This window comes from Mustela erminea, chromosome 11 (genome assembly GCF_009829155.1).
Source record: "Mustela erminea isolate mMusErm1 chromosome 11, mMusErm1.Pri, whole genome shotgun sequence".
Lineage (NCBI taxonomy): Eukaryota > Metazoa > Chordata > Mammalia > Carnivora > Mustelidae > Mustela > Mustela erminea.
The window spans coordinates 56,189,031-56,216,415 of NC_045624.1; the positions used below are offsets into that span (position 1 = coordinate 56,189,031).

At 37.2% G+C, this 27,385-nt stretch overlaps 1 protein-coding gene and 1 long non-coding RNA gene across 12 annotated transcripts in view; both read right to left on the bottom strand.

The window, feature by feature from the left end:
* Positions 1 to 27,385, bottom strand: part of HDAC9 (histone deacetylase 9) — a 923,925-nt gene that overhangs the window by 639,182 nt on the left and 257,358 nt on the right. The gene's annotated exons all lie outside the window — the stretch shown is intronic.
* Positions 1,534 to 20,346, bottom strand: LOC116568825. Its single transcript, XR_004276753.1, has 3 exons — positions 19,731 to 20,346; positions 16,622 to 17,079; positions 1,534 to 1,544 (listed from the first exon to the last, which is right to left on the bottom strand). It is a non-coding gene; the product is annotated as an uncharacterized LOC116568825 (long non-coding RNA).

Below are 27,385 nucleotides of genomic sequence, written 5' to 3' on the forward strand. Positions count from 1 at the left end.
ATTGAGCAGAGCATAGTGTCATTTGGCCCCAGCAACATCAGTGTCCTGCTCTAACTGCTGCCTTTGACAGCGACCTTTCCCTGCAGAGCCTCGCTTCTCAGACCATCTTCTCCTTGGGCTCATTCCAAAGCCCTGGTGCTCTTCACACACAGCAGCTCTGGGCCAGGAGTCACAAAGATCTCTTGGCCTCTTCTTAAAAAAAAGAAGACCCACCTTACCAAATACTACCTCTCAATGTCAATAATCAAAGCATTTTTTATAATCCTGCTTATTCTGCATTAAAAATAAACTGTGCGGGCACCTGGGTGGCTCAGTGGGTTAAGCCTCTGCCTTCAGCTCAGGTCATGATCTCAGGGTTCTGGGATCAAGTCCCGCATTGGACTCTCTGCTCGCCAGGGAGCCTGCTTCCTCCTCTCTCTCTCTCTCTCTGCTTGCCTCTCTGCCTATTTGTGATCTCTCTCTGTCAAATAAATAAAATCTTAAAAAAAAATAAAAAAAAAATAAACTGTGCTAACACAGACATTTGCATGATATAGTCTTTTTATTATTTTTCACAGGCATTATTTTATTTCATCTTCCAAAAAAATGACATCAGGATTAGCACGGGAGGACAGATACTAATGCCCTCTGTCTATATGCGGGAATTGAGAGACGGTTGTTAAGTGGCACAATTAGGGTCATATAACTGGTTAGGGCCAGGAAGGATTCAGTCATAGACCTTAGGTTCTCACATCCCGGGCTCTCCGGGGCCAACCCTCCACCAGCCTGGGGAAGTGTGAACATAGTTCCACACCAGGGCTTGAGGCCGATGAAAAGAAGGGCAGACGGGATTAAAGCATCTCTTGTCCCTGCGTAGGTGCCAGGGCAGGGTCCCACCTGCACCACCGGTGTGGGGGCCTGGCTAAACAGAAAGGGGAGGGACAACTTACTAATAGCCTGCTACACAGCAAGCCCATTATATAAACAATCCACTTCATTCTTGTAAACAATGTTACAAAGTAGATGTTATCATACTAATTTTACGGAAGAGGAAAATAAACCTCTGTGAGGTTAAGTAATCCTGTCCAAAGCTACGTAGCTAATAAGTGGAAAATGAAAGCTCAAAACCAAGTAAGCCTAACTGTTTAATTTCAATGCCCATCCTCTTTCCTTGCAACACTGCTGTCTCCTACTACATATGCTAAAGGGGCAAGAAATATAGAAAGAAATTTGGAGTATAATATAAGTAAATATATAATTATGTAATATTATATATTTATGTTACAAATAAACATCTAAATTTATTTACATAAAATAAACTCTATTTTCAATTTATATAAATAAATGTATATGACAAATATATAAACACATTTATAACAAATATATATAAATATAAAGATAAGACATTGTATATTTAGATATACTTATAGAATACACATAATAAAGATGTTATATATTAATGAATTATTAATTATATATTATTACTATATATAAAATACAGAGAGAGAAAATAGTTTAGTGAATAAACATTCATTCAGATTAGAAGAAACACATCTAACAGAGAACTAGTCACATTTTACTTCCACTTAATTTTAATAATTTTTATGTTCTAAAAATTTTATAATACTAATCTACAAACACCTGCCTTTTTTTATTTTTTAAGAAATACTCAGGTTAAGTACCCAATTATGAAGTGCTTTTCATATTTCTAAAAATATCAAGTATCAACTACAAAAAAAAATTCTGAGGTTCACAAGTATAAGTTTACTATTTCTCTTTAAAAGTAGCACATCTTAAATGCCAGAAAAAGTACATTGTGGATTTTTTTCCCAAAACAAATGATATTTCAAGGCAAAGCTTTAAAATGTCGATGATTAGTAAAGAAGTTACCTCAAGAGTTCAGGTTTTCATGTGTTTCTTTCAGAGCTCCTTCAGTTTCACCTGGATTTCAAGAGAAGTAGTGTTGCAAATGTGGCACTTACACCTCATTTCCTGGCAAGAATCTCTAAACTACTATGAAATCCCATTAAAGTAGAAAAATGTCTTCAATTTTCAAATAAAAGAAAGTCCATCAGAATTGCTGAATTACTTGGACAAAAAATTCAAGAGAAGGGCGCCTGGGTGGCTCAGTGGGTTAAAGCATCTGCCTTCGGCTCAGGTCATGATCTCAGGGTCCTGGGATCGAGCCCCGCATCGGGCTCTCTGCTCAGCAGGGAGCCTGCTTCCCCCTCTCTCTCTCTGCCTGCCTCTCCGTCTACTTGTGATTTCTGTCTGTCAAATAAATAAATAAAATCTTTAAAAAAAAAAATTCAAGAGAATAGTTGTTCATATCATTGTAAAGACCCTCCAATATTTATGTATCCTAATGATCCCTTAATTAAGGTAGGTGGTGTGATTAGTCCCATTTTAGAGATGAGTAAACTGAGACACAGGGATATATTTAAATGATCCTTTTATCTTTCTCATGTTAGAAAAAATATATTGGAGGCCCTCGCTAAAATTTTCCTGAAACAAGACAAACTTTGCATAAATGATAACTTTAAAAAAAACACTCACCTTTGCTTACTACACTACAAAAGCAAAATGCTCATTAGAGCTCAGCTAGAAAGTACTATAACTACGGATTAAAAACTCAAGTCTTTTGACTCCATTTCATTTACATTTTGAACCAAAATTAAGCAAATGTTGATTAGACATGAAATTTCTAGTTAAAATCCAAGACATGAAATTTCTAGTTAAAATCCAGTTTGGAGCAGAGAAATCAGTTAATTGCTCAGACCCCTGGTGCTTGTAAAAAATGACTTATCCCTCTTATAATCTATAATACATAGCTCCTATCATAGCATCACTAACATGACCACCAGTGCCATTCAATGTAATCAAGTCTGCCAGAAGCTATTCGGCTGGTTAAGAAAGAGTCTTCTATGGGTCCTAAGAGATCATGGACTAGACAAGGTCTGTACTGAGCCCAGGTCTCTCATGATTAAAACTGCGCCAGAAATCATTACAGCTCTGTCCCTCTTATCTTCACTAAAAATGTTCTCAGCCTTTCAAGAATGAGGCTTAGAGTGGGAAAGGGTGCCTATACTAAGTCAAACCTTTAAGGGGTCAAAACTTTTAACTTCTGAAGTGATCTTTAGCTACAGGGAAATCCAGACCTGGCAATCAGGTTACTCGTGCCTCACGGGGGCTCTGCGGCCGGTTCAGCCTGCGCTTGTTCACAGGATTAAGAAGCCCTCTGAAGACCAGCAGGGCAGGCCAGCACTCTAGATGCCTCACTGTGTCCATGTAATTTGTTCTATCTGGACACTTATACTCCCACAGGTGTAACCACTGTGCTCGATCTTCCTAGCCCACATTGGTTCTCAAATCTGCCTGCTTTTTGGAATCAGCAGGAAAGCGTTCAGAAATACCGATGCCTGGGCCTCACTGAAAACTAAATCAGAATTTTTTAGGTGAGAGCTACCTTACTGGGCTGTCTGAGCTCATTCAGATTCCATGAATGCCTCATTTGTAATGATAAAATAACTAATATATGATCATCAGTGTCTTTGGAGACTACGGCTCAGTTCCGATTCAAAAGGGTCTGCGAGTAGGCATAAGATCTGCCCCTATCCGGATTAAGCAAAGACATAGGCTCTCCAAGAAGGAAAAAAAAAAAAAATGCCTTCATCCCATAATTATTTAAAAGGATATGAGAAAGGAGAGGAAGGTAGTCTGTGACAGAATACAACAATTAATAATTTACCCACTTTTTTCTGCTTTTGTGCCTGTATAGTACTTTCAGTGTAATTAGTTCCTAATTTTATTTGGGTTTTTAATAGAATTCCTAGTACATTCTCACCCACGTATTGCAATAGATGTAACAGATATTAAAACACACTTGCTATCTTATACTAAAATAGTCAATGAAATTTATATATACAAAAATGATACTTTATCCCAAGCATTCATTTAACTCCTTTAATCAGAATTTTAGGGGAAAAATTTCATTAAAATATGTATCTTGCTTCTCAACATTAATTTTAGCAGTTAATAATAAAGGTGCTAGATGCTTTCTACAGAATAAATAAATAAAAATCTCCTGCACCAACACATCCACATTAAAGTTGTTTTTGAAGGGGAAAATGTGTATCTACGTACTGTTAAACTGAAATCCATACCTCGATTATTGCCGCCGAGCAACTGGCAAGGTTTGTTTAGCAAATTTCATGCCAAGCTTCTGAAGTATGCACCCTATCCCTCTCCACACATAATTCAATATAAACACTTTTCTTCTGACAGACGTTTTGAAAGATCAAAGTGCAGAACAAAGGCAAAGAGTGACAAGAAGCGCAAGTTCTGGACCATTGAGATGAATGGATGGATTAGCCAGAAAATTCACGATGACACCTTGGACCTGCAGAAGTGGTTCTGTTTATGTGATTACAGTTTCAATGCTTAGGAGACCCAAAGCTCTAAACAGCAATTTTCCTCTTTGCCCCTACAGGAAACCCTGCAATATTTCAACAAGCTCATCCATCAGTGTCAATCAGTGCAATTCACCTGACATCTCATTATAGGCTTTAAGTAACTGGATGTCATCTAGAAGAGGACAAATAGTTCATTACACAAACCATTATGGACCAAATAGAACCCTTATGCAAAATGCATCAAACAAAATCCACGATATTGCCGGCAAGGGCTAGATAAAAGTCAAATAAAATAAACGGACTATTGTGAAATATGCTTCTTACGGAGCACAATGATCCAATTCCCTCACACTTATGATTTACAGACCTACATTATAAGAAGCAGTGTTGAGCTTGCTAAACAAAAAAATATGGTTTTATGCATATATACTTGAAATAGAGAATTAGATTAGGAGTGAAGTTTTAACTACATGGACTTCTCTGATCTGGGGGTAGAAAAAAAGGAGAATGTTTGGGTTCACTAGTTGGACTTCAATATTTTCAGCAATTTCCAGCCACCCTCTAAATTAATGTTTTCAGCAGTGTCGTATACCATCACGTTGATTCCAGAATATGGCAAAACATCAAAATCCTGGCCAGTGTTACTCCTTTCACTGCTAGCTTGAAAGGATATGCAATTAATTATATTGCAGATTTATGGGATTCTAACTAGAACCACACTGGCTGGCTTGCTAGTGAGCACAGGAAGAAGGTAACCCACTTGGGGCTTGAAGAACCTAGAGGAGTACATGCACAATGGTTTGCAAGAATAAATTACTTTCTTAATAGCTTATGCTCCAGTCTATTAAAATTCATACTTTTTTTTTCCTTTTCAGTATCATTATCTCTGTGGACAAGTTCTATTGGAGTTATTAAAAAAGGGAGGGAGGGGACCTTCTTGTATCTTTTTAAAAGACTTTTAAAAAGTTTTAAAGATTTTTGAAAAAAAAGAACTCTTCTTAAATATGCTTTGAAGCTACAAAAAAATTACTGCATTGGCAGGTGGAGGAAAAGTTGACCTTATAATTCCTTCCTACCCTAAAATGATTTAAAGATTCTCTATAAACCTTTTTCCCCCCTCAGAGCAGCAGTTATACTAATGCAAAGACTCCCATTTCAGAATGATGGCAAGGACAGACTCAGACAGCAGCACACTTTCTCAATCATCTCTCCTTGATCGACCATGAGACACTTTTCATGACTTGCTCAGCACCATTCTGAAAAGATTTTTTTGAATAAGAATCCTGACCCTCTGGTGTTGATCAGTCTAGTGTACAGCCTCCTTCAGTGCAAAGCCCACAGCATTTAGGGGAAATTTATTCCATGCACAATGAGAAATCCCACCAAAGGAGTCATTAAATCAATAAAGAGTAGATATGGAGCTCAAGGTAAAACAGTCTCCAGATTTCAGGATAAGGCTTTTAACTTACAAAGATTTAAGAGATAAAATGAAAGAGAAAGAGGAAGGAAAAAAAATAGATCTTCTGTAAGTTAACCCTCTTGTTTCATTTCCAGGTAACATGATAAACATGTTGCCACAATATTCTCAATATTGCTACAGAAAATGATGACATAAGCTGTTAATTACTTTTTTCTTGCATTTCAGTTCACCAAAAGGGAATTTTTGAAGTATAAAAATGGTTTACATAAGCATCTCAATATTCTACTGTTTAATCAGAGAGATGGGCTCAAAATAATTCTTTAGCAACACCGTAAGATTTCATGTCAAATTCAAAAAGATCAGAGGAATACATAGCATGATCTAGTCAACTGTTTTTATGGTTTGAGACATGGAAAACATGGAAGTATTTTTCACTTTAAACACACAAAGGAACAAAGAAAGATACCAAAACAAAGGGGGAAAAATTAAGAAAACTCTAAATGTCCCATATGTAAATAGTATGAAAGCACTTAGCCAGGAGGTGGATGTTGAGGAGCTTAAAAAGTGGGTTTAGTAGATTTTTAAACTAGTAGCAGAAGAAAAAAAAGGATAATTTGTCATCACTGTGTCTAGATATTTAAAAAGATGCTTGCCAGTAATATAGTCAAGCATAAGGGTGTGATCTACATGGTGAGTTCAACAATTACAACCCCTATTCCTGATCAGAGGCACCATAAAAAAGCTCCTCCTTTTCTGGCATTGCCCCTTGGTATGTGAGGGCTTATCCACTTTTCCCTCCTTGAATATATGTTTGAAACCTGGATGTCTTTTCTTCTTCAACGTAAGTCAAGTGTCTCATCATGAAGCTCAGACACTGGAAAGTCTAAGTCCTTACAACCAATGCAAGGCAGCAGAATAGAAAAAGCATGAAATTAAACTGATGGTCTTTTTTTCCCCATAAAATTAATCTAAAGTTTTTTTTTCCCAGAAAATAAAGCACATCTTCACAAAATAATATGTTTTGCTTTGTAAACAAAGAGTTTATGGGAGAGGCAAAGTTCTCATCAATGATACGAAGTAGAGTCCTCATACAGAACCACGTGTTTGATATACAATAAATTTGATATATGGCAATGGTAGCACTGGAGATCACTGACTCATCTGGGACCCTTGATTAACCATGTGGAAAACAAAAATAAAACTGGATCCCCACCTCATACATTTACACCCACACACAAAGTTCCAAGGTATATTTAAAGGTAAAATATGATCGGTAATTTTAATTTAGAATAAAACACAGTAAGACAACTTTATGACTTTTCATGAGAAAGAAAACAAGACATAAAATAGTATTAATTGTTAAATAAAAAATAACAAATTTGAATCCATTAAAATTAAAAACTTGTGGGGGCACCTGGGTGGCACAGTTGGTTGAGCGTCAGACTCTTGGTTCATCTCAGTGTCACAGGATCCAGCCCCACATCAGGCTCTGCCTGGAGTCTGCTTGGGATTCCCTCTCCTGTCTCCTTGTACCCCTTCCCCTACTCTCTTTCTCTAAAATAAATAAGTCTTTTAAAAAATTAAAAAAAACTTGTGATTATCAAAGTATACTATAAATCAAGTGCAAAGACAACCACAACTTGGGAAAAGATATTGATAACATAAAATTGGCACATGATTGTATCAGATTATTCCAACAATTCCTATAAGTCAATAAGGGATAGAAACAACCCAAAAGAAAAACAGACAAATGAGGCTTTTCCTAGGACAAGGAACACTATGTTGAATAAGTACCTCCAAAGACAGTCAATCTCATGCTTATTTGGGAAGTGCAAATTAAGACCACATGAATATCTTCCATATGACAAAAATTAAGAAACCTTAATATACAAGTGTTGGGGAAAATGTGCAGCAACAGGAACTCTCAGGCACTGAAGATAAGTGCATAAATTGATTCCAAACATTTTCAAAAATAATCTGAATTTATAAAATTTTATGTACCCATTTTATGACACAACAATTCCAGTTCCAGGTTTACCCTGGGGAAGAAAAAAAAAAAAAGAAAAAAAGAACCTACAACATGTACCAGGAAACATGTATAAGCAGCATGTTCAGAAAAGTATTAACTATAATAGCAAAAACGTAAAACAATGTAAATGCTTAAGATGAAGATAGATAAGCAACAGTGGTCTGCTCAAGTCATGAAATTAATAAAGTACAGTAAAAAATGAGTAAATCCTAGCTATACATTGTAACCTAACAATGAATTTTAAAATAATATTCAGTGTAAAAAAGCGAGTTGTAGAAGATTGCATATATTATCATGCTATGTTTACAAAGCTCCAAACAAACCAAACTAAGGATTGTTTTGGAATATATACAGATGCAGTCTCTTTAAAACAAACAAACAAACAAACAAAAACATGAGATACATACTTAATGGGAGTAGTTATCATGGAATTGGACTGGTGTAAAGCACAGAGTACTGTAAGTACGGATAATGTCCTTAAGTGGGGTGGTGAGTTCAAAAGTAATCATTTGATTATAAATTACATGTTGCATATTTTCCCGTATGTATAAAACTCTACACTGAAAAATTACAAATATAATTGTAATATCTAATGCTAGATTTATACATATTAAAGGAAAGAGTGAAAAAGCCTGCATACCTGCTCTGTTTGATTTCTAGTCCATCTTTACCATTTTATGTCATTCAAACTTAGAGAGGAGATATTAAAATGTCTGATTCTGTTCTCTTGAATCATAGGAAGAACTGGTGACCTTGGGCCCATCTTCTTGCATGGTGCAAAAATAAATGGAACTAAGTAAAAACTGTTCCTTCTAGTCCCATGGCCCCTACTCAGCTCAATTTGTTATCACCCTGCCCCCCTTAGTATCTGAGTTTGCAATCCCTTAGAATGCACTAGAATTAACAATGGCTCTTTCAGAATGCTGGAATCAAGTATTATTTTATTTCTTCTTTTTGCTTATCTGTGATTCTTACTCTTATACTGTGAATATCTATTACTTATGAAAAAGAAACACAAGCATTATTTTGATGGGTATTGCAAGAAAAAAAATGAAGATATTTCATACAAATGGAAAAAGAATGAGAAACAAGTTTTCTAGAAAGGTAGCAAATGATACATGTTAAGAACTGCGTGTTTAAAAAAAAACCAAATTTATGACATTTTAATGAAAATGATTAAAAGATTTTCTATAGTTTTTTCTTTTTAACCTAAATAAAGCAAACATTACATAGAAAATATGGCTATTTAACTAAAAGCATCACTTTCACATTAAAAAAAAGAGTCAATTCACTGGAATTTCAAACTGAGAATGGAATATGAGTGAGGTCAATAGCGATGGGCTTTCCTTTTAGAAACCAAGTTAAAACTTTGTAATGGCAAAGATGGAAAGCGGCCTTGTAGCAACGACCTACAGCTCTGCCAAAAAATGTCATCATCTGTCAGCAACCCATGTTCTTAAATTTTCTGGAAGAATAGAAAGGAAAAGGTGGTTATGGAATTTATGCATCCCACCCTTTGGCTCTTAGCCCTACTCTCTTGGAGTGTATTCATGTGAAAGTTCACTAGCCAAGGAGGTTCTTGGCCAAGTGTGACTGAAAGGTCAGAGCCCACGGAAGAGTAAGTACAAGTCTTGACTGACATTGTAGCAAGTTATTTGGGGGCAGAGATCTTCCACTGGAGCAAATTCTAGGTCGTATATCCAAGACAATTTTCATGATCTAGAAACCTTTATTCCCAAGGTCCAAGGCTATATTGGCCATTATTTTCCCCTACCACTTATAAGATACTGACAGCTCATAACTGACCCTGTGTTTTGTGATGGAATTTCTACTTCCATGAGTCACTTGGTAAAGAACTTCTGCAGAAGCCTTGCCTAAAACTATTCTGCAAAGCAACATCATCCATGATCCCTTTTCCTTTACTTTATCTCCATCACATGACACCTAAAGCAAAGGAAGTGAAGGAAACAGAGAATGATAGTATTGGGGCATGAGCATGAGAATACCAATCTACCATTTTATTTTTCAGTCCTAATCGATAATTCTTGATTGTTTTGTATGCTCACAGAAAATTAGAAAAGAGTAATTGACAAACAAATGGAACAGCGGTGCCTCACTGGCTCAGTCAGTGGAGCATGCAAGTCTTGATCTCAGGGCTGTGAGTTTGAGCCCCACATTCGGTATAGAGATTACTTAAAACTTAAAAAAAAAATGTAATAAAATCTTTGGAAGCAACATAAAAGGGGGAAAAGAACTAATATGAGATAATGCAACAGGCATTATGTTACATTTATTCAATTTCTCTTGAACTCTATTTGGAAATTACTACCATTATTTCTATGTTAAAGATGAGGAAACTGAGTTTTTCACTCGAGGAATAAATTAGTTATAATTTACTGAATGACCAGCAAAGAAGTAGTAAATCTGGTGTTCAAATTCCGTAGTATGAGTTCTTCCCATCAGACCATACTTTCTAGAATATGGAATTGTGCAAATTCAGGCTTTACTTGCCTCTGCTTGAAATACGGACTTCATAGTCACGCATCTAAAAAATGAACTCATTGCCTTATTCCTTTGATGGCATTTCCTATTCCTAGGCTAAGTATTACTAGAGAAAGATCAAATAATGCTACAAAGAATGATTTACAGTAAATTCATGTTAAAGTTATTTCCTTATTTCTACTAAGTAATTTTCAGACAATTCTAGCAGATCTATGCTGGGGATGGCAAATGTGTGGAGCATTATTCCACTCCTTCTCCCTGATCACCAACATCAGGAACTGCTCATCAAGCATAGCTCTTTCCTCTGCATACTAAGCTGGCCTCAGAATCCTTCTCAGCACATCTTTCCATGAAGCCACTACCAATCAATCAGTGTTAGCACTGAGTCTAACCCCAGTCCTACCTCACTCACCACAATAGCTCCAAACCTATCAGAACACCAGTTACTGAACCTATCCCTGCCGTGTTTACTCCCAGCAAGTCGCCCTGCAGCCTAGAAGGCATCTAATTAGAACACATTTACCTTGCCCCTTCTTGATCTTAAACTCTTTCCAATCTCTGCGTTTGTCTAAGAAGAGGTGCTTTTCTCAAATTCACCATTCAGCCACGTTTCTCCTTTCTATCCCATCTCCCAGTCATCCTTGCCTTCACATGTTCAGCCTTCTTCAGCCTTTCACCCACTAGGTGCTACTCTACGCCTATGTATAAACACATGCTCCACAGTTTCCTCCTCATAAAAATAAATGATTTTCCCCTGAACTCTGCTGCATTTTAAGTGAACCCCTTGGGGATCTGGTTAAGCTGAAGATTTAGATTCCTTGAACCTGGGGGACAGGGGAGGGGGAGCTGAGATTCAGAATTGCTACCAAGCTCCCAGGTGAAGCAGACGCTGCTGGTCCACAAACCACACTCTGAGTGCCAAAGCTGTATATACCTCTCTCATTTTTGAGTCACTCTCTCTTCTTTTTCTTTTACGATTTTATTTATTTGAGAGAGAGAGAGAGAGAGAGAGAGAGGTGCATACGCTGGGTGAATGGCAGAGGGAGTGGGAGAGGGAGAAGTAGGCTCCCCACTGAGCCGAGAGCCCAATGTGGGGTTGTGCCCCAGGACCCTGGGATCATGACCTGAGCTGAAGTCAGAGGCTTAACCAACTGAGCCACCCCAGCGCCCTTCTACCTTCTTTTCTAAGACACATCCCATGCTGGTTCCCTCCATGTTCTGATTGCCTTTTTTCTTCTTCCTTTAACTGACTTCTCTTCTCCTTCCTTGGGCCTAAACTTTATTTCTAATATTAATAAAAATAATAGTATTCTTTTGAATATTTCTTATGTGCCCATTACTATGCTACAAAACTTACATTATCTTAATTCTCAGAAGAATTCATGAGAAGTTTTTCATTTTAAAGATGATAAATTGGGGTACCATCTCCAACACTACATAGGGAGCTGGGAGGGGGATTCAGCCCCCAGCAATTTAACTCAAAAGCCTGGGAACTTCACCTCAGCCATCCGGCCTCAAATCCGAAGCAGTGGGTAAGCCAGTGACGCCAGCTTTGCATGTTGGAAGTAAGTGGCTTTAAGTGTGATGGAGAAGGTGAAAAGGCTGCTGAAAGGCAGACTGTGAACTCCTGCAGGGTATCTGATAAAACAACACGGGAAGGGGAATGGATTGCTAGTGCAGAGTAACCTGATACAGCCCGTCAATTCAGAATTAAATTTCCGAACCTGGGGCATCTTTAGGAAAAGCTGGATTCTGAAGAAAAATATTCATGGTAAGGCATTTCACTAAAAAAAAAATCAAACTCTGGGGCAGTTCATATCCTTACAGTTCAAGTCATTGGATCAACCGACACAGTGTAATGTCCTTTATAGAAAATGCAAAAAAGCAGGACTCTCAGAATTGAGATCCTCCACACACAAAATGAGGAGACACCTGGTAATGCTGGCTTACGTCTCTATTTATGCCTTCCTCAATGCTCAGTCTACTAGCCTTCTCTAATTAATCCTTATAACACTGCACTTCTGAGAGGCAAATTAGAAGCAGAAAACATCTCCATTTTATAAATAGGAAGCAGATGCAGTGACTTAGTGGTACTTAGTAAGTCAGTAACAGAACTTCAAGTCAAGCCTAACTTAGATTCCACTAATTTATCTACACAGCACAGCACCAAATGTAAACTTTAAAAGACACAAAAACAAAAACAAAACCCCACAATTCCTCCTTTCTTAAGACACTGAACAACAACAAAAATTGTTATTTTGTTAATCTAGGCCAAATTCTGCAAAACAGGCAAAACTGGGCCAGTTCTTTTTCTAGGATTAATAACGTTTCTTCTGAAACACAAAATTACTAGACAGATGTCTTGCCTATTAATCCTCACAATTAGCTTTAGAAGTACCTGAGCTCAGACACCAGGAAGTTACAAAAGATATATACCTCATTTGACATTAAGAAAAAGTAAAGAAGGAAATTATATGAAAATCCATTGTGGCTAAAATAAAAGTCATGGATTAAAGGCTTTATGAAAAACCGCCTTATTAAATTCTACCCTTCCTTAAAAGAGATAAATAGAATTAGTATAATTAATGGTTGTAATTACTTTCATAATGTACTGTTCTTGACATAAACATTCTTTAATCAATCCAGAATGCAAAAAATGCTCATTAGTGAGTCTACTATTACAATAACCTTTATCAACACATGTCTAAAACTCATACCTTCCAGTACTTGAATCAAACTAGAATAAATGTTTTTCCCCATAAATTCTACACTTTTGGTAACTGTCAAGCATAGATTTTTACTAGAAGAAAGACACAAACTAAACATAACAACACATATTTTCTGACCTTTAAAAACATGTCAGAACTCTCACTATTCAGGATTGCTCTACCTTCAAATACAAGACTCACAAATAATTCTTCTGAAGAGATAAGTGCAATATGAGAACAGTTACATGGAATTAAAATCAACCGCGTGATTAATTGATGTATTATGAAAAGAGAAATTTCACCATTCCTAGGCCACTTCTCGCTCATTTTTTTAAAGAGAAATCACTGCTTTTTTACTTAACATTTGTACTCATAATAATTCCAAGCTATTTATATCTGTACACCATTGTTTGTGTATATTGCTTTTTCAAGCCTTTCATCGCTTCTCAGACTTTTGGCTAAGATCAAGTGCTTTTTCAAGCCTTCAGAAATCTGAAATCCTAAATCTTCAAATTTCTCAGTGTTGAGAATCTTCATCATGATTTTGATGATTGGGCCACACTGTGTTTCCAGTTACTAAGAATCATATTTTTTATTAAAAACCAAGTTTCTTCTACATATATAACATGAACACATATCGCTTGGTTCTAACCCAGTCATATAGGGCAAAGACGGTTGCAGCACATAAACATCATAGATTTCCATTCTGTGACAACAGAATCCTTTAATTGCCTCAATTCTGTAGTGAAATTTGGAAATGAGGACTGGAACATCATTATTGCTGAGAGTCCACATAGCCGAGTACGAAAGGTTAGATCATTTGCAGCCTCACAGCTCATTCCGTTCTCTCAGAAACAATTCATAATCAGTGAGGAGAGCTATGGCTCCTAAGAGAACTGGGAAATTCACTGGTGCTCTATTTGTTCCCCACAAAGCGACTCCTCGGGAGCAGCAAAAGCTAGCTCAAGACAGTAGCCAGTGCTGAGTCAGCACTTGTCCTTGAACCAGAAATTCCAGAAGGGTGGGAAACTGGCAAGTGGAGAAGGGAAGAAATAAGGAGGACTTGTAGGAAAAGAACATATCATATACTGACAATGGGTCTCCTGAGTGTATCAGTAATAAATTGGCTTTCTTCCAAAATGTTTCTCTCTTTCTCTCTCTCTCTCTGCAATAAAGGAAACAGTACATTAAAGTGTTTTGTGGTCTATGGACAATTTGGAAAATCACACATTTGCAACACTATTGCTCTATGAATTAAAGTTAAGGTCTTTTCCTTAACCAGAAGTAGTATTAGCTACACAGTCAACAGAAATTCTAACCCTCAGTAAAATTTTATGCCTATTGAAGCAGTTAAAATGTTTCCAAAATAAGAGAAATGAACATTTCTTTTGGTTTCCCTGGTGTAATATAACTGAATGTAATTATTTACCAAATATACAGAATGAGAATATTTAAACTGAAATTTGATTTAAAAACTTAAGTTCTTCCTTGGGGAGGCAATGCTACTCAAACAAGAAATCAACATGTACTAGATGAGTTGTTTTAAAGGGATGGAAAGCAGTGGTTTGAATAACTTCAGGAAAGAGGTGTGAGTAGAATAAGATCAGTTGCCGTCTAATTTCACTTACCTGTGTTTTGTCTGAGATCTTCAATGAGCACCTATAACTTTAGTAACTTAATATTTTAAGAGAAGAAAACCCAGTTTCTCTCCTTGCTATGCCTGATAAGAAAAAAGAATAAATCCCTCCAGCTTTTGGAAATTTTACTATATTCTATAAAATGCATTATGGTTATTAGTTATAGGGTAGAGAGACAAAGAATCAGCTAAGGGAAAAAAAAAAACTTCACAAAACTAAAATATTTTCTTTGAGTTCTCAGAAGAGAAGAAACGCCATTCAGCTCCTGGGAACCAGATGAGTTCTGAATGTGCCGAAGGAAATGAAAAATTTCTTATAACTGTGACATGTCACACAACTGATACCAAACAAGGATGACTCTTCTGCTATGTTTCAGATAAAGTCAATATATCAGTCAAGAATTATAGACCAAAAAATGCTCTAGACACCATGAGAGTAAATAATTAAAAGGAAAAAAATCATCCCAGTCCTTGGGAAATATGTGCTTTTACTGGTGAAGAAAGACAAATAAGTAAAAAATTCTTAGCAATGTAGTGTATAATAATTTTGAAATAAGTGGGACCCAGAGCACTCTACTAAGTAAAGGAAGAAATTATTCTTTCCAGAAAGAACATGGGAATCTTCAAGAAGAAGAGGAGACTACAGTAGTAGAGACTTGGGAGAAGTAGAGACTTTATTTGATTAAAGTGATAGAAGAAGGGCATTGGAGGAGAGAGAGGCATGGAAGGGGGAAATGGTGACTCTGAAATTTTCCTTTTGTCCACAGCAAATGGGGAGCCTCTGGCAACTTTCGGCTAAAGAGATGTTTTGGAAATGTAGGGGAAAAATCAATCTTTTCAAATGGGATAACAATCAGTAGGTTAACATTTAACAGTCCACTCGTGAGGTTCCTAAATGTTTGTAGAACAGGGAAACAAAGTAAGTAGATGCAAAAATTATTAGCAATGAAAACACAGACTGAACGAACAAGAAAATATAAAGGTAAAGAGAAAGAACTCAAAACTTGACTTCTGCAAAATGAGAAAAATTATGACCCAAAGAAAATCACTTGGTGTCAGATGTGATCAATCTGTTCAAAAATGTTTAAAAGTAAATGAAAATGTTGGAAGATATTCAGGGCAGAAGGTCAGGACTCAAGAATAGAGTAGTCCCCATCTAAGCTGGAATTATAGTTGAGTCCAAGGAGAACTTTCTTAAAACAATCTAGAGAAGAGAAGAGCCGAGGACTACAAAGTGAGAAGTTGATGGGGATCTCAAAGGAAAGGGACAGCATAGTGGGCAACAGGCACTACCGGCAGGAGGAGGGAGTGTCCACAGAGAGGAGCCTGTGTTCGGGGAGGAAAATGAAATAGAAAATGCTCTTGGGTTAGTCACCAGAGTTACTCGGGTAGATCACTAGAGACAGACAGCACATCCTGAGGTCATGGCTACATGCAAGGTCACTGAGCCATATTTTTCTGTGCACTTCTGAAAAATTCCTTCTTAAGTTTTTGGAAATGTGAAGGAGAGTGAAGGAAATGAAAGTGAAATAATGAAGAGAAGCTAGCTAAGGACAACAGCAAGTATCTCTTCTTCCCTTCTCCCATACCCCACCACCAATTTAAAGTAGTACAGCAGAGTCACTAAAGGTGCAGGCTTTTGTGCCAGACTTTGTGGGTTTAAACAATAACCCTGTCATGCATTACTGTTGTCTTGGGGCAAATCGCTTCGTCCTGAGTAGTGACTAGGAGACGAGTACTTTATTTCTTGAATACGAATTGTGGGACAGGTCCTTTGCCTAGACTATTTCATTTTAACCTTCAGGTTCTTAGGACATTGTCTCACAAATCAGTTTTCTAGTTCAGGATGATCAGTGAGAATGCATGTGCCTAAAGTTACAGCTGAAGTCAGGAGCCAAACCTAGCTCTGTTGATTCTAGAGTCCATGTTCTTCACTACTCAAGGACTGAAGGGAGGAGGTCCTTACATGGTACCCTCTATTGGGTTCCTAAGCATAAGCACCATAACCGAGACATGAGTGCCCAGATCTTTGTATCTGACAGCTCTTATTTAACATATATTCAAACCACAACTGTCTTAAAGTCAAAGTCAAATGCCAGCAAGACTCAGTTAGGTAACACATGATTTGAGGGCACTGGGGAGCTCACCCCAACTGTGAGATGGTTCTTGAGAATTAGTCATCATTCAGTAGCAGTCAATGGTTGCCATGGCAAAAAGCAGCTCCATATTTATGGATCTTTGATTTTTCAAAATCACATGGAAGTGATATTTTTACACTGACAATTCAAAGGTTTCTAAAATTACTAGGTAAGGCAAACAAAATATTAAATTCATTTGGGTCGGGTCACTACCTCAGCATGACCAGACAAAGGTTCATTTTTACTCCAATGTCACTAACAGAGCAATGCTTTTCACATGTCTTTCCAGTTTCTGGCAAAGAAAAAAGTGCTTAGAAAATAGTATTCCAGGGAATGGTGCCTAAAACAGTAACTCCTATGTTCCTTACAAAATAAATACCTTGTGGCACCTGCTGACATATTTTGTGTTACATTCAGCTTAACAAATAACTTGAGTGATGAACAGGTTCTACTGAGAGCATTACCAACACTGGTATATTCTCCATACATGCCAGAGAGTGTTCTTGGTGCTTTCTATATAAGAATTCTTTAAGGCATCCCAAGAACTATATATTATTATTCCCATTATACAGAGAAGACAACTGAGACAGAGACAGGTTAAATAACTTGCTCAAGGTCACAAAGCTAGAAAGCTCCAGAGGCAGGATTTGAACTTAAGAAGGCTGGCTCCAGAGTCTGAGCCCTTCACAACTATGGGCACTACCTTCCTAAATCTAAATGAGGACAGTCAGGGGTTGATGATGCTATGGAGTTAAACTGCCCTCTGGTCCCTCACAGGTGCTGTGATGACATTCATGATGCTTTTATTTTTAGCATTAATGTCATCTTAACCACCTCAGCAGGAAGGAATTTTGTGTGGTAGGTATAAAATATTTCATATGTTGTTTTCCATGATCACTTTGCTCATATCAAGACCACCAATATATATTTATACAACTGTGAGGCATTATTCACAAATGTAAAAGTTCGTATTATTTTAATTTGCTACTGAAATGCATTAAGCTTTGATCAATGCATGCTCTACTGACTGAACCAGCCAGGTGCCCCCCGATATTTGTGAATGTAAGTACACGTATTTGTAGATGTACATATACAAAGTCTCCTGGAGGTCATAATATTATTCAAAGGTGGGGTGTGGGATTTTTGTTTTTGTTTTTTTGTGTTTTTTTGATGTTTTAACCCTCAGTAGTCCATTACTGTATTTGATTAGAGGAGCAATTCCTAACAAAATAATATTAAGGGATATGTAAACATACCTACCAAGTTCTTAGTGTTCTCATCTACTCCCATATTTCATCACCAATGTTTCAAAAGTTCCAGCCCTCAGAAGGAGAAACACTAATTTGAAGATGTTTGGATTGCCTTGGCTTTTTACAGTCAATGTCAGCTTGCATAAAACTAGAAATAGAAGTTATTAATGTTTCCAAAAGTACTTTTAAATATCCCATGAATCATTAACAGCTCTCTCTCAATGTAGCCACATTTAATAAGCTGAAAACTATACCATTAAAGAAAAAATAAAAGAGCCTTTTCCTCTACTCCCAACATGCAGGTAAAAGTCAATTACAAAATCGTTTTAGTCTAGATTACTGCAACTGCCTCCCAAATTTTCTTCAGTATTCCTTTGAGCCCATGTCCAAAAGGACAGACAGAATGATACTTCTGAAAACTAAATGAGATGGTGACATCACTGCTTTTCTTTTGCTCTTCAAAGCCATCACCGAACCTAGAAACAAATCCATGCTCCTCACAAAAACCTTTTGGACCTGCCCCACTACCCCTCTCTCCACATTTTAGCCCACTTCTTAAAGATACATGTTCAGTTCTGAGAGTAAGCTGAGTGCCTTCCTGGTTCAGGGTCTTCTCATACTCTGTTCCACTGATAGAAAGCTATTCCCCCAATCTTTTATTGGCCAGGGCCATGTGAAGTCATTTCCACAGAAACATTCTTCCTGACTACCTAGGCTTAATTTGATCCCTAGAGTTATTCTCACTGTCTTCTTCCTTCTTTGAACTGATTTTGACTCATGATGATGCTTTTCCTTTTTGCTAATCTGTTGTTTGGTCTGTGTCTACCACTGGCTAGAATTGCACAAAAGCAGAAACTGTGTTTGTGTTTTTCTTACTGTATAGGTGGAACATAACAGAATGCCTAGAACACAATAAACATGGAGTCAAAGTTCAATAAGAGAAATGAAAAAAGGAGGGAGAGAAGAGAAAGAAAGAAAAAAGGAGGGATGGGAGAAGAACATTTAACCACTATATTCATGCAAATGGAATTTTTTTACCATTGGACTGTATGTACAGACAGTGTGAATGTCCAGAAGATTCTCAATTTATTTCTTACTTTTATTTGTCTATTCTTTCAACATACAAACTGGGCTGGATATGTAGGAAGAATTCCAAAGTAAAGATAAGATACAGTGAGTAGAGCCTAAAATTGTTTCAGATCCCTAGATTAAAATCAAAGCTTATAAATCTGGTGTGTTGATAAGACCCTAGAACAGTACAAGTTTCTGTTTTTGTTTTTTTTTAATGCAAAGACCATCAGGAAAAGACCATCACTTATGTGTAAGAGGGGGCTAGTCATTACTTTAAATGACCAGAAGGTGTAGAACTACTAATTAGCTTAATCTTTCAACCATATTTGTTGATTTCTATTGTACACAAGACTAATAATAATCATTAAATGAAAAGAACAGGGGAAAAACAATCTTCAGATAACACAATTCAAAAAAATTTTTACAGTTTTTTTTAATACTTGCAGATTTTTAAGTCCTGCATTCCTAATAATCCATACATTCATCTCTTCTTGAAGCCTAATTTTTCCAGTGTAACTTTACAAACTTACGAGGTTTAGGGATTCATATCACAGTTTCCTGGATCTCCCCCCTCCTCTCATGTACAAATACTAATTTTGTTCTTTGACTTTTGTCTTTACCTTAAAATGAACTTTCTAGAAGAAAAATGTGTGAAAGTCTTAAGTAAAGTTATTCCTATATACCACTGTAGGTTAGGCCAAAAGATGTTTCTAAGGCATAGATATTCAGCGGACAGAAAGGAAGGGATGACTCAGCCCAGCGCACTGCTGAAGGAAGGACCCTCAGCTATCAAGGTCCTCACGCAAACCCCTGAAATCTGAAGGTTCATCTAAACCAATGTGGCATCACTGGTAAGTGCAAGTCACTGCAGTTTGCTGGAGGAAGTTAAGGTCTCTGTGAAGAAACTGGTCTTTCTAACAGAAAAACACATGTGCTGCCCTCTAGAGGCTTTAAGAAAAAAAATGAATCAACCTGAAAACTGTGAAAAAGGAAAAAGTAAAGGGAAAGAGGACAGAAGACGCTTATATCCATCTTTACTGTCCTTCTGATCTAACACATTACAATTAGTGTCAGACTTTAACTTTGAGAAGTAAATTAATTACCTGGCGGAGATTCTGAATCTTACGTAAGCAGCTCTCTCTGAAAACACAATTGTGGATCTTTTTCTAAAAATAGAGTTTCGTTTATTTATTTGAGAGAGAGAGCATATGGTGGGGGGAGGCAGAGGGAGAGAAAGTCTAAGCCCACTGGGTCACTGAGTGCAGAGCACCTAACCAGGGCTCCATCTCAAGACCCTGAAACCACCGCCTGAGATGAAGCCAAGAGTCAGTCACTTAACTGACTCTGCCACCCAGACGCCCCTTTTATTAACTCTTTAACAAGCATTTTTTTAAAAGATTTTATTTATTTATTTATTTGACAGACAGAGATCACAAGTAAGCAGAAAGGCAGGCAGAGAGAGAGGAAGAAGCAGGCTCCCTGCTGAGCAGAGAGCCCGAAATGGGGATCGATCCCAGGACCCTGAGATCATGACCTGAGCCGAACGCAGAGGCTTTAACCCACTGAGCCACCCAGGCACCCTGTTAACATGCATTTAAAAGCAATTTTGGGGTTCCTGGCTGGCTCAGTAGGTTAAGTTTCTGCTTTCAGCTCTGGTTATGATCCCAGCGTCCTGGGATGGAGGCCTGCTTCTCCCTCCCCCTGCTCTTGCACTCTCACTTGCTCCTGCACTCTCTCTCCCTCTCAAATAAATAAATGAAATTTTAAAAAATAAAATAAAATAATTTCATTGAGAAAACTTACCCATTTTGGGGGGTATAATTCAATGTTTTTTTTAAATTAATTTATTTGGCAGAGAAGAGAAAGCGCGGGGTGGAGAAGGTGCAGAAACAGAGGGCTAGAGAAACTTAAGGTTACTCTATCCTGAGGGCAGAGCCAAAAGTGGAGCTTGAACTCAGGACCCGGAGATCGCAACTTGAGCCAAACCCAAGAGTCCAACATTTAACCGACTGCACCACCCAGGCTCCCCAATGATTTTCCAAAATACATTTAATAAATAAAGATAAGTAAATAAATTTACACCAGGTTATACAACCATCCCCATAATCTAATTTCTGAACTTCACCATCACACCCAATAAGATCTGCCTTTCTAACTTAAAGCTAATACCCATTCATGCCCCAGGCCCAGGAAACTGCCAGTCTGCCATGGATCTCTAGAGATTTGCCCCCCCATTTCATTTTTGAAATATGGAAGTCTGGAATTAAATATTCCCTAACACAGACAAGTCTTCTTTTTTGTAATGTTTCTCCTTCAAACTGTCCTGCATTGATCAATGTCATTAAGTGGGAGTTGAATCCCTTATTAAATGAAACTTTTGTGGGAAATACCTATAAGTATTTACTATTTCTCAATGTCTCAATACAGCATATGTTTAACCTTCCACAGTTTTGAAGGTGATGTCAAATCTCTCTAATGTCTATATAAAAATTGATCATGAGTATAGTTTACATGTGCTGCACAAAGATCCATTTCAAAATAAGATTGCACATCCTAAAGTTTGATAAAGGATTAATGGTTATTATATTTGTCTTTATTTAATATGAGCAACCCATTTTTAACTGACAATTGAAAAAAATCTTAAAACACTCCCTCCTTTGGTAATAAGCTTTTAAAAACCACCATTTTTAATTTGTCAAAAGCTTTTTTATAGACAATTAATTTTCTTTTTTGTGTAGAAAGTTGACACCATGTTACATTAGTTTCAGGTGTACAACATAGTTATTTAACAAGTTTATATATTGTGTTCTGCTCACTGTAAGTGTAGCAACCATCTGCAACCATGAAACATTATTACAATGACTATATTCTCCATGATGTACCTTTTATTCTTGTGACTTACTCGTTCCATAACTGGAAGCCTGTATCTCCCACTCCCCTTCGCCCTTTTGCTCAACCCCCTCCCCTCATGCAACCGTCAGTTTGTTCTCTGTATTTATAGGTCTGACTCTGCTTTTTGTTTGTTTCATCATTTGTTTTGTTTTTTAGACTTCACACATAAGTGAAATCATATGGTATTTGTCTTTCTCTGTCTGACTTATTTCACTCGGTCTAATAACTTCCAGGCTGAAAACATTTTAATCCTAGTGGTGTAACACAGACTCCTCATAGAAACTGAGATTCCCTCGAGAGCCCAGATTCTCAGGAGGTAAGACCTGGAGCTCTACTCCCTTCTCTGGAGCAGGAGTACCATCTGAAATTTACCATGTTACCCTAGGCAGGGCGCTTAATTTTGTGTACCTCAGTTTCCTCATCCGTACAATGGAAATAGTTTACATGGATTTAAAAGTGCTGAGATATGTGCCTTGAACACAGCCCAGAGTGCTACATACAATCAATACAATCAAAATTATCTGAAAGTTATTTTACCAAGGATAATTACCAACATTTAAAAGTGAAGAATGGATCTGTGATTGGTAGCAGAAAAACGACTAGCAATAGGCAGACTGAGGATTCTGAATCATCAATTTATAATTATTTATATCTCATGCACTGTGGATCTTCAGGGCCAAGCTGCAGTTCTGGTTCACTTCCAAGTCTAAGGACCAAACCAAGAGGAATTCAAAGGCTGGTCTCAAAGAAGACAACAACGCACATCAGGGCACATCAGGGCATATGTGCCAACAACATGCTAATGCCCTTTAATGCTTTTTGTATGACTTTTTTTTTTTCCTTAAGCGTTTTTATTGCCTTCAGAGTTTTTCCCTCACCTTATCCAACTGGTAAACTGCCTACTTCACAAAGATCAGATTATGCAATCACAGCAAGGTAGAAATGGAATAAATTTAGGTCTGGATAAATAAAATAAATCAAACCAAAGAAGCAACCAAAGATGGGTATCAATAGTTTGATTTTTAGGTTTCTTTTTTTTTCCCTAAGCAATGTATGCTTTAAAGCATTATTAAGTTAGGAACAGTACATATCTTTGTGAATCCACTTTAATTAACGTAACAAGGCCTGCTGACTTACCTCCACCAAGGGCAGTCCCTAAGAGCACAAATCGGCACATTAATTGCGATTAATGCCTCTCCTTTCAAGCACCAAGGAGCAGTTTTATAAACAGCAAAGTGTGTTAATTTAAACAAAATATAAAATATCAATTCTTTCTAGGTGGTAAAGCTTGGTCTGCATATTTTCATTATTACATAATGGTTACCTTTAGGCCATAAACTGTGAGGTCATAGTAAGGTCACCATGAAGTGGCAAATGTAATAAGTGGGAAGAAAAGTAACTAGAGACCATATTTAAGATGACTTTTTCCTTAGCTGGGTAAATGAATGTTCTTTTAGTATAGCTCATTCAGTAGTGCTGCCTTAATATAGGTTTTCTTTTTAAACCACTCATCTATACTCTGTATCATAAAATGTCTTAAAAATTCCTTTCTAGAGCTTTTGCTCTCCCCCTTGCAACACACAACCCAGAATTTGTTATGGCTCACGAAGTGAGATTTAAGTTAATGGTTAAAGCCATCCTTCACTTAGAACGTGTATGTGCTAATATATAAAAGAAAAGAATTATGAAAGAGGTCACTGTTCTGACCACGAAGAATATGTTAAAATAAATAAGAGGAATAAAATAAAATGACCAGGTTCTCTGTGTTTCTAAAGGACTTATCCTTTACACCAGCAGTTAGTAAATTAATACAAGGCATTGGTAATTTTAAAAGCTGTGTACCAACTACTTCACTACACAAAAGTACAAAGTCTGTAGAGAGAGAAAATAGCTTAAGATCTTTCTCTCCAAATGTGTTGGTCAATGTGATAACTGTTTTTCATTTATATACTGTTGATACCCAAGATACAGCAAATAATGTCATCAATTTCCTTCAATTACCTCATAAAGGATTCATTTGCACTCAGGGAATAAAAAGGTTGTGACAGTAGCTTCAGGATCACTCAGCAGCAAGAATCAACATTAATAACTATTCTCAGAGGCACAGAGGGAGGAAAAAAAGTCATTTACTTAACATTCTTTAATTCTTTGTGGTATAACAAGACTATGTCATGATTTAGGGTCGAAAAGCACAGTTCTTTTGCTCATGAGAAAAGCCTTTCATAATCTACACATTGTTCCTGACACTTGGAGTTCTGAGATCTCGGGCCACCTTTAAATGCAGTATCCCCCTGCTGACAGCTCTCAAACAGCCTTCAGAGGAAAAAGAAAATCCCAAGATTACTTTACTCCTGAGACTCCAAGCAGCCTGGGCCTTACTGCATAAAGATGTCTCTTTATACAAGAGTTAGATAGTGCTGAAGAAAGTAACTTTTGTATGCCTATATTTTAACACAGGGTCATGGATAGCTCATTAAGCATTCTTCCTCTGGTTTGATTACATAAAGAGTTGGTTTTGTAATATAATAGCACGGGAAGGTCAGTATGGTTATGAGAGAAACCTTAGATGCTGTGACAAATCCAGTAACTATCAGGGTATTTTGTTCATAAAGGTGAAGCATTTCTCAAAATATTTTGCTGATTTGTTAAGGTACTGGGAGATAGTATGCTGGCTGCCAGGCTGACCTTCTCTGTGACACTAGACAGCGTCAAAGGATTTGACAACTGTACAGTTCAACTGGCTAGGCTGTCAACAGATTTTCTTAGAAGATATAGATATGTCTTTCAGAATAAGGTGGAGACCAAAACAAGGATATTTAAAAGCTGAGCGGCACAGGTATCGGCACTAAGGGGTGGGGGCGAAGACAAATACCAGCGGGCTACCTACTCATGCACTAGCTTCAGGAATTTGGTATAAGCAGTGCAAATGCACTTTTCAGGTAATCCTCCTGCCCCCACACCACCCCCAGCCTCCGACCCTGAGCCAGCAGTCTAACCATCTTAGCAGAAACGACTTTCCTCTCATGTTTATGTCTCCTCAGAGTCTTTAACACAGAGAGTGATTCACATCTCTCAAGGCCAGGCGTCTTCCAAAGGAACATCAGAAGTTTCCAGCTACCTGATGCTGTGGCGACAAATATAGAGCTGCACTGCCCTCCAGAGGTGACTCCTTGGCAGAGACTCTTCATGGGCTAACGTGGTCAGGACCCAGTAGTTATGCTAATGTCATCCTCTCTGCAACTGTACTCCTGCCTTCTCAAATGCTCTTTTAAATATATACCTAAAAATCAGTAAAAACCTACTGTTTTCCCTTAAGCAGAGTATTACATTTTCTTGGCTCTTCCCTCTCATCTCCTTTCCTTTTGTCCTTTTCGAAAATAATATTTGCTACAGCTTCTGTTAAATGTTAAATATTAATTTTTCTGATGCTTCGGAGGGGCCTGTTTATTCATGTATATTTTTCAGAGACATCAGACTAAAGAGGCAGCCTAGGGAAAACTCAGCTGTTTGGAGAAGCCTCAGAGACGACTTGAGGGCATCAAAGGAGCTCTGGAGAAACAGTATTTTGGAGTCTAATTATTTTGTCATCACTTAACTGAAACCTGAAGGGTGCCCACAGCTACTGTGAGAAAAAATACACATTTATTTTGAACACTTTTCTTTTTTTTTTTTTTTTAAGATTTTATTTATTTATTTGACAGAGAGAAATCACAAGTACACTGAGAGGCAGGCAGAGAGAGAGTGAGAGAAGGAAGGAGGCTCCCTGCTGAGCAGAGAGCCCGATGCGGGACTCGATCCCAGGACCCTGAGATCATGACCTGAGCCGAAGGCAGCGGCTTAACCCACTGAGCCACCCAGGCGCCCTGAACACTTTTCTTCTTGGGCTTTTATTCTCCATAGTTACATAAACCACTTCTGTCTCACATACCACCTCAACTAAGGGACAGTTTTGTGGATTGTCACTTTCCCTTTATTCACTATCAGTTCAAAAATTTTTGAGACTTAAGGCAAAGCTAATAATTTCATGATAAGAATTATAATAATCAGTATGACTCAATGACTAAGGACTCAAAACACACAAGTGAAAAACAGCAACTCTCAGACATTGAGCTGGGAAAGTTAAACTTTATCTCGTTATAGAACAAGTATTTACATAGGGATTTGCAAATAACAACTTAATTTTCTTAACATGTTTGAAAAAAGTATTATTGTTACTATTTACCTTTTACAGATAAGACACAAGGGGCTAACATTGCTCAAGGTCACAGAGCTGGGATGTGATGCAGCTAAGAGTCAAACTCAAGTACTTTGGCTCCTCAGTCCTGGTTCCTGAAATTGAACTTAACTTAAATCATAACTTAAATATACAGATTTTTTTCCTCCCACATAAAAAAAGCATTAATAAAATAAAATAAAGTACTTTAAAATAAAGTCTAATACTTAAAGTCTAATACTAATACTTTAAAGCTAATTCTTTTCAGGCATGCTTATAAAAAATACAGGGCACATAGAAAACTTTAAAAATATTAAAACCCTGATAGATGGAAATACAGTATGAAACAATGAAATTGTAAATCAGCTTTTTGATGACTTGTAAATATTTACTAGGTCACTATCACAAAGGGATGGAATGAGAGAAAATACTGAAACAACAAGGAAGAGTTTTAATTATTTCTCCGAAAAATAAAAACAAATTATATAAGTAAATCAGCCATTGACCTATCAAAGTCAATATCAAAAGCGTATTTTAGCTTATAAATATCATGCAGCTATTTGTCATTTTTCAAATAAATAATTGCGATTATTTTTCCACAGTAAAAAAAGAAATGCAAAAAACCCACATGATTTATGATGAATACTAAATTCATTTTTTTGAAAGGACAGTTAATACAAGACTTCAGATTCAGTCATAGCAGAAAACATCACAAACTGAGTCATTTAACTCAGAGAGGGATTATAAAATGTACTTCAATACAGTATACATTTCCATATAATGTAAAAAGACCATGGACCAACTAAGTGTCATACCAACTAAAATACCAAATAAAATTTGAACAGTGGGGGAAAAAGAAATGCACTTCAGGTTGAACTTAAAAAAAATGTTCCTGCACCAAGCGTAGGCGAGCCAGCTACCCAGCGGCTGGGATCAGAAACTTAAAAGCCCCTGAGAAAGCAGGTCGGTAACAACAAAGCAAATGCAGTCCATGCCCAGTGTCGTTATGGGGATTAGACGGGGGTCACCACTTCACGGCAGCACCTGCACAGCTATGACATAAGCTTATATCCTACATAAATCATACCCCCTCTGTTTTGAAAGCAAATAATAAAAAAGTTGTTGCATGTCTTTG